The sequence below is a fragment of the Lolium rigidum genome, chromosome 6, assembly GCF_022539505.1.
Source record: "Lolium rigidum isolate FL_2022 chromosome 6, APGP_CSIRO_Lrig_0.1, whole genome shotgun sequence".
In the NCBI taxonomy this organism is placed as follows: Eukaryota; Viridiplantae; Streptophyta; class Magnoliopsida; order Poales; family Poaceae; genus Lolium; species Lolium rigidum.
The window spans coordinates 292,136,302-292,144,053 of NC_061513.1; the positions used below are offsets into that span (position 1 = coordinate 292,136,302).

The window sequence follows — 7,752 nt, forward strand, 5'->3', positions numbered from 1 at the left end:
CTCACCGCGGGCGGCACGCAAATCGAGTCAGGCAGAGCAGACATGGCAGTTCCGATGCCGACGTCCTGTGTCGTCGTTGCGCACGCGTCCGCGTTGCTCGGCGATCTCATCGCCGACCCGCTCCTCCGGCGGCACCTCCTCCGCTGCGGTCGCCGCGGACGCCGGAGGTGGCCAGCACATGGCCGCCACACTCCAGGTTGTCCCTCATGTCGGACATGGTCGACACGGCCCCGTCAGCCTCGCCGTCGCCGTCCGCGCTCTGCGCAGCGGAGCTTACTGATGAGTTCTACTGGTCTAAGGCGACGACGACGACGAGCAAGGTAGGTACTGCAACACCGGTTCTGCTCCACTTTACCTCTGCTTCTTGTTCCCGTGGAACAATGGCAGTACATGGCAATGTGATGTTATTCAGAGCTCACTTACTTATACTCCCTCCGTGCAGAAATATAAGACGTCCGGGCGAAATTTCCGACCAGGTGAAAAGCGGTAAAAGGACGTTTCTACCCTTGATTCGAAATTACAATCAGATCGCGATCATGGCGATCTCTGTCTCGCCCAGGTCCTCCTCCCACCGCATCTCGACGACGATCCCTCGTCTGGGAGCCGCTTCTCCTCCACCCTAGCAACCATCAGGTACTCCACCTCCGGCAGCGACTGCACCTCCGGACTTCTCCTCCGCCCAGCGAGTCCCATGTCTGATCGATCCCGGCAGCCGCCGCCGTCCCCATAGGTAGAAGCTCATCGCACCTCGTCCAAAGCTTCGCCAGGAGATGCCAGGGCCGACGATCCCTCGCATGGGAGCCGTTTCTCTTCCACCCTAGCGACCAGCAGGTGCTCCACCTCCGCCCAGCGACTCCACCTCTGGCCTGCAGATGCTTTTCCTCCGCCCAGTGAGTCCCAGGTCCGATCAATCCAGGAAGCTGACCGCCGTCCCCTTAGGTAGAAGCTCATCGCCCCTCGTCCAAGGCTTCGCCAGGAGACGCCAGGGCCAGGAGTCACCAGGGATCGGAGCGCGCACTGCCTCCTCATGCGCTTCCTCCTCCACGGACCATCTGGTTGCGCCACCCAACTCACCAGCAGCTCCAGGTCCACGCGCGCCCAGCACCCACCTAACAGAGCGCCGACGTGTGCCCAGCATATCACTTTCTTCCTCGCTCGACAGCGCAACATATCACCATGGTTCTTCCAGACCTCAACTTCTCTCCACCTGAAGAGGAAGGCAACATATCACGTCAAAATCACATTACTGTCAACTTCAGTATCCATTTATCTATTGTATTTGCAATTTTATGATTGTAAACAGTAAATACAGTCGAAAAATGGATACTGAAGTGTTATGTGTTACAGGATATCAGTTCCATTACACTACTGGAAACACTACAACAAGAACTAATGCACTAATATCCTGAAACCAATGTTATGTGTTGCTTCAGCCTAAGAAAAAATAATTTTGTTAAGATTGATTAATTTAGAATTGCACTGAAACTTGCTCCAACTCTAGCAAAATTAGTGTCATTTGTTCTTATAGCAAAATAAGTGCTGGAGTATTTTTGTGCAAACAATACTAGTGCTGGAGAAATCAACAGATTAACTGATATAAGAGAGGCACAATTACCTAATTGTCATCCTCATTTTCGACATATGTTATTCCTCAGCCCACTCACCATCAGTGAACTGCCCTTTGACAAACACCAGCAACTAATGTTGGTTCCATGGTACTCCATGATAGCTGCAAGGACATGATGATACTCCATGAGTATTTTACTGTAACAATAATCATAGCACAAATGTCTGTATTGAAAGCAACCATTTTCCCTTCCCCAAAATAATCTTGAGTAGGACAAGCGATTAAGATCATGAGTGGGGTGTTCTTTTGCAGTAGGACAAGCAATTAACAACATTGATAGTGAGAAATGTCAGGTTAAAATTCAGTTGAGTTAGCAGTTAATGTTCAAATATTCTCAGGAGTGGGGTGTTCTTTTGCAGAAAAGAAAGCCTGACTAGTGAGGAATGTCCATCAAACAAAGAAAAAGAAACAGATTAACTATATACAAGGAATTGGGTGCAGGGATAACTGTTTATACTTCCAAGTTCCAAGGTATGCAGCACAAACAAAGTCGGACCAAACAACTGAACACCTTTGCGGTTGAGCTAGTGTCGATAAGACAATCTTCTCCCCTCACAAACGCTACAAATGAAAGTTCCCAAGTTTGGCATATGACACAATCATTAGATATTTGGTGTGCATTCGATAGATGACATGTGGTAACCCTGTTGCATAAAATGAATTGCTACTATGCTTCAGACTATTTTCCAGGACAGGTAAAAGAGAAAGAAAATATAGTTGTTCCATAGAACTATCTCCAATGTTATCATGCGCAACTTGTTTATGATCGTGCTTTCACACAGATCAACAAAAACTAAAGAATGTCATTCTTTGATTCAGTTCAAGACATAGAATAGCGTGCAAACAAGGCAAATAAGTGAACAAATTCAGAGCAAGACTTGTTGATATTACTAACTCATCTCGGTTGTTTGGACAAATTCAGATAAATTTTACTAACTCAAATTTACTGTCATGGGCCAAATTCATAGAAGTATCTTCTGAGATGAATTATTTTTACAGAAGACTGAGATGGTTTTCCTACCTTCAAACTCTCAAATTCCCGTTTCAGCATGAGCTGGCCCTGGAGGCCAGGTTCTCCTCAGACATCTTCATCCTTCTTAAACTTATCTGCATTGAGATTTCGGAATTCTAAGAACATTGCATAGAGATTGACTGTAACATAAACCGTGGGAGTAGAATACTATTAGTCCAAACTCACTGTTCAAGTGCTAGAGTACTGACAGAAAATTGACACCATCTAAGAGTAAATAACAAGGAAAGAAACAAACTTGAATGAAAGAAACCACATAATTAAAGATTCAATTGACACAATTAAGAAATCCATGCATAGGGAATGCATTATGGTATTTTATCTACATTTTCGACCGAACATCTGAATTGAGCTATGCACAATAAACTTCACTGTATAAAAGAGATTGATGCCATATTCAAGTTCTAAGATCAGGACACGAACAATTAAACATCACAGTTCGTGGCAGCACTGGAAAAAAAATGAGGATTGGAGACGGAGGGAAGGAAGGGAAGGCTCTAACCTGGGAGAAGGATTACAATCGGACTGCTTCCTCATTCACTCATCCACGGCCACCATGACCACCTCCTTGGGGTAGCAGCCCACCTGCGACGGATCTGGTCGAAGGAGCAGCAGGTGTCGGCCTCCTTCTCCTTCGCCTTCACCGGCGTCCTTCACCTTCGCCTTTAGCCTCCTTATCCTTCGCCGTCGGCGGATCTAGACTCCTATCGAAGGATCCAACCGCACCATCGACGAATTGAGCAACGCCGCTCACAGACACCGACGGAAAATTTTGACCTTTACCCGACGGAATCCGCCAAGGGGAAACCCAAGTTTAAGCGAGGCGGCATGGGGGGAGGGGAGCAAACGGCGTCGTAGGGCGCGTGAGGGGAGCCAGGCGCCGACGTGAGTCTGGTTTGGGGCAGGCGCCGGCGTGGGTAGCCAGACTTCGCCATGGCTGGGGAAGCGAGGGGAGAGAGCGTCGAGAGTGGAGCGTGTGGGTGGAGTGACGGCCGTGCACGACTCGGTGGAGGGGCAAAAAGGGAAACTACAAACATTTCGTAGCGTTAAAAGTTTTGACCATGAAATCTCCGACGTCTTACATTTCTGCACGGAGGGAGTATATGTTTATTTTTTGTGTTTATTTAGGTGAAATTAAATCTTCCAGTTGTTGATGAAATGAAGTACCAGTACCAGGAAGAGCTTGTTAGGAAGATGACTGAAATGGAGATGGAGTTGTTGATGAAATGAAGTACCAGCCAGAGGCCCAGAGGAAGAAATTACAAGGATTTAAAAGAAGATGAGGTGAAGCTTGTTAGGAATATGACTGAAATGGAGATGGAGTTGCAGGCAGTGAAGAAAAAATGAAGAAATTTCACAGGGAGGAGATGAGAAGTAGAAACAAGAGAGAGATGATCATTTTTTGTTCAGTAGCAGCAGATGTATTGTTTTATGCTGTTACTGTCTTGCTTGTTAGGGGGTTTGTGTGAGGTGATACAAGAGAGACAGATTGGTGTGTGTTCATGTGAACTTTGTGTACCTGTTGTTCAATAAAATGGCCCAGTTTGTGTTGAATAAAATGTCCTCACATGGTTACATGTCTCTGCATTTTAACAATATCTTATGCTTGCCTTGTGATAAAATGACAGAGGGTTCTGCTGTGAATAAATTGCTTGATAGCAGCCAATACCACTACATAGTTTGATAGCAGCACTTCGTGCCGATGCCTTTGGCTCCTCCGGGATGAATCTATATTTATTTGGTTCTTAGGGAAAAGGAGAACCGGCTATGATTGAGGCATGTGTCCAGGGAACATATAAATGTGCTCTTTCATCCGGGAAACAAAATGAAGCAAAAAAAATTTGACGGGCAATATGGGACACACATTGACAAAAGGAATATTAATCTATATCACCATGATTCTGTGCAACATCAGTATCTCCATCATGTAACATTACGAGAAAAGTAACTTAAGCATCACGGTGCCATGTAAATAACATCAAAACTCCGAACTAACAAAATGATCGAGAAAATGACTATCGTTTAACCATCGTCCTCATGTGGTGCATTCTGGCTTAGTGCAAACTCTTGCACATTCATGTCGGGAACCACTTCAGCCTTTAGGTCCGGCAATTCTCTTGTTCTTCGTTGTTCTTCATCATCACCAAATAGCATGTAAATGTGCACTTCCTATGCCTGTGTTGTACCCTCTTCTGCTTGCTATTGGTGGTTCTTCCGTAGTAGCCTTCTTTCTCCCTTTTCCTCTGCCTCTGCTACTGCCAGCCTCTCCTGCAGGTTCTTTTCTTTTTGTTGGCTCTCTTGTTGCACAACTTCTTCCTCTGCCTCGTCCCCTCAAGTTGCCTCTAGCTGAAGTAGTGGTCACCCTCACAGCTGGTGTTGGAATGCTATCCCTTGCAGATGCAATAAATGCATTTTCGGGCAAAGGGCCAAGTACTCTTGACATTGGCACATTCTCTCTTGCCTACAAAAAATGGAGAAACATTATAATGCAAAACTCTAGCATTCCACTAATCTATAAACAATTACAATGCGAGTCAAAATTACCTCCCTGCCCTAATCTATAAACTTTGCTTTCCACTTCGTGTGTAGGATCCCTAGTAGGATCTGGAGTGTGAGGGATTACATGCTGCATTAATAAACGAATATGCCTCAATACAACAAATGAAGAAGAGTAAGCTCAACGCAAAATGTGATATCTATAAATCATATTGTTATTTACCTCTAGAATCTCCGGAATATCAATATCGCCATCATCACCATGAATCTCTAATTGCTCCTGGAGTTGCTTCTCGACAAATTTTGCATGCCCTTTTTTGTTATGATTTGGTTTTCCACAGATAGAGCAGTGCATAGTCACACCAGCTTTTGTTAAAATTGTCACACCTTTCTTCACTTTCTCCTCAGGTGCTTTTTTCCTGTTTTTCTTGGGTCTACCCATAACCTTTGTGAACAATGGTGGATGAATCTTCACTCCATTCATTTTCTCCCAGAAAACTCGCCTCTAAGTGGAGCTAAATTGTGGGCATATGCTTTATTGTAAGTGTCAACTCGTATAGCAACTATGCACTAAGTTTTCGGGATTGATCTTGTCATTTCTACAACATGCTATCACATGGTGACATGGAATCCCGATTAATCTGCCATCTCTTGCAGTCACATGTCCTTGTTTTCATGTCAACATTGAAAGTTTTTTCATGTTCATGTGTACTGACCAAGTACAAGAAGTTACCTGCAGGTTTTACACCACACTCTTTGCTCCACTCACTGAACTTGTCAAGTTTTTTCTTTATTTTTGGACAGATTCTTCCGAGTCCATTTCTTGGAATCCTTCGTTTCCCAACAATTCTTTGCGAGAATCTTGTAGAAAATTGATTCTAGCATGGATAAGAAAGGCAATTCTCTGGCTTCTACAATGTAACTGCCAATGAATAAATAACAAGTTAATTATCGAAAATGTGATAAGCAAAAATTGAACCAGAATAAATGACCAAAAATTATTTAATACCTGTTTAACACCTCTGAATGATTGTTGAGCAGCATATCACATTTGGAGAAATCTTTGAAAAATTCCTTTATCCATGTATTAGGAACCGATTGCTCAACCCATGCATGTGCGGAGGGACTGTCAGCCCAACAATTTTTCCATATGTTTACGCCACTTGAGAATACTTGTTGACCTAGCAATGGCCCATAAATCATCTTTGAGAGTTTCTCCTCTATGACCAACTCTTCCGAAAGTTTTGAAGCAAATGCCTAACACAAAATCTATGTTCAGAGTCTAGCCATATCTTCTGAACTGCATTTATTAGCCCCTGTAACAACAAAACCAGCACATTTAAATTTCGTATTGGCAAGAAAAGAAGGAAACAAAGCAATAGCAGCATATTAAATATCCATTTGAACAAAAAAAAGGAACATAGCAAGACTATTACCTTCTGCTTATCACTCATAATAGTCCATGGTGATGTGTTGGTTATGTTCAAATCTTCCTTCAAATTGGTGAGAAACCATTCCCAGCTGCTTGTACATTCCACTTCTGCCAACCCAAATGCAATGGGGAAAATGCAATCATTTGGGTCAATCCCTACAGCTGTCAGAAGCACCCCTTTATACCTTGTTTTAATGTGGCAACCATCAATGCAGATAAGTGGCCTACACCCTGCTAGGAATCCTCTCTTACAGGCATTATAGCTCCAATATACTGTGGCCAAATGTTGCTTATGCTCTGCACTACCGGGATCACCCACAGAGTTTGTAGTGACAAAGAATTTTGATCCAGAATTACTCCTTCGAAGCTCTTGCCCATAATCTAGTAGCTGACAAAATTGTTCCTCTTCATCACCATGAATTTCTGTAAGAGCAGCTTTCATTGCCCTGCTCAACTTCCATCTATCTGGACACATGTTGTATTCCCTAGTTACTTTTGCAGAAAAACTTGCAAGTCCAAGCTTCTAGTTGTCCCTAAATTCAGTCATGAATTTTTCCTTCAGGAAATTTGCAGTCAGTGCTCTCAGCTCCCACACACTCTCACAGTCATGCTTGCCTACATAAGCTGTCACACCAAATCCACCCTCCCACCTGGTGTCTTTTGCAATTTTTATCATCCATGGGCATCCTTCATCACACGCAGCTTCTAGTCTACTTTTATTGTTCTTTGTCTTTCTTATTTTCTTCCTTGCTCGACTTCATCGTATCGTAATTGCAGGGTTGCTTGAGAGGGATATCTTTGACCTCTACCTCTCTGAGTTCGATAAACCTTGGGTGATCCACTTAAGAGAAACTTGTTGCTGTTCTACAAACCTCTGCACTTGCAGACCAACACTGTCTACAAGAATAGAAGCGTGCGTAGACATCATGGCGTAAGTGAGCGTGGTAACATGGCACAAAATTCCTATCTCTCTTTCATCGGACTTGGCCTCACTTACGCCATCCCTAAATGTTAATATTTGTTTTGACCAATAATGTATGAGGCATTTATTTATTCGATTCAAGTTGGCTCTTATTTGTGTTGGCCTTCTGTTATCACCAGAATTTGACCGGATCAGAGGTGGGCCGCGATTGAAGATGGGCTTGAAGAATATACGTAGAAGAAATA

General features: G+C 43.8%; 1 long non-coding RNA gene across 1 annotated transcript; it reads right to left on the reverse strand.

Moving 5' to 3' along the window:
- Positions 1-424: 424 nt before the first annotated feature.
- LOC124666465 lies at positions 425-3,616 on the reverse strand. The gene is made up of 4 exons (XR_006990906.1): positions 3,160-3,616; positions 2,649-2,734; positions 1,616-1,729; positions 425-1,207 (listed from the first exon to the last, which is right to left on the reverse strand). It is a non-coding gene; the product is annotated as an uncharacterized LOC124666465 (long non-coding RNA).
- Between the last annotated feature and the right edge of the window lie 4,136 nt (positions 3,617-7,752).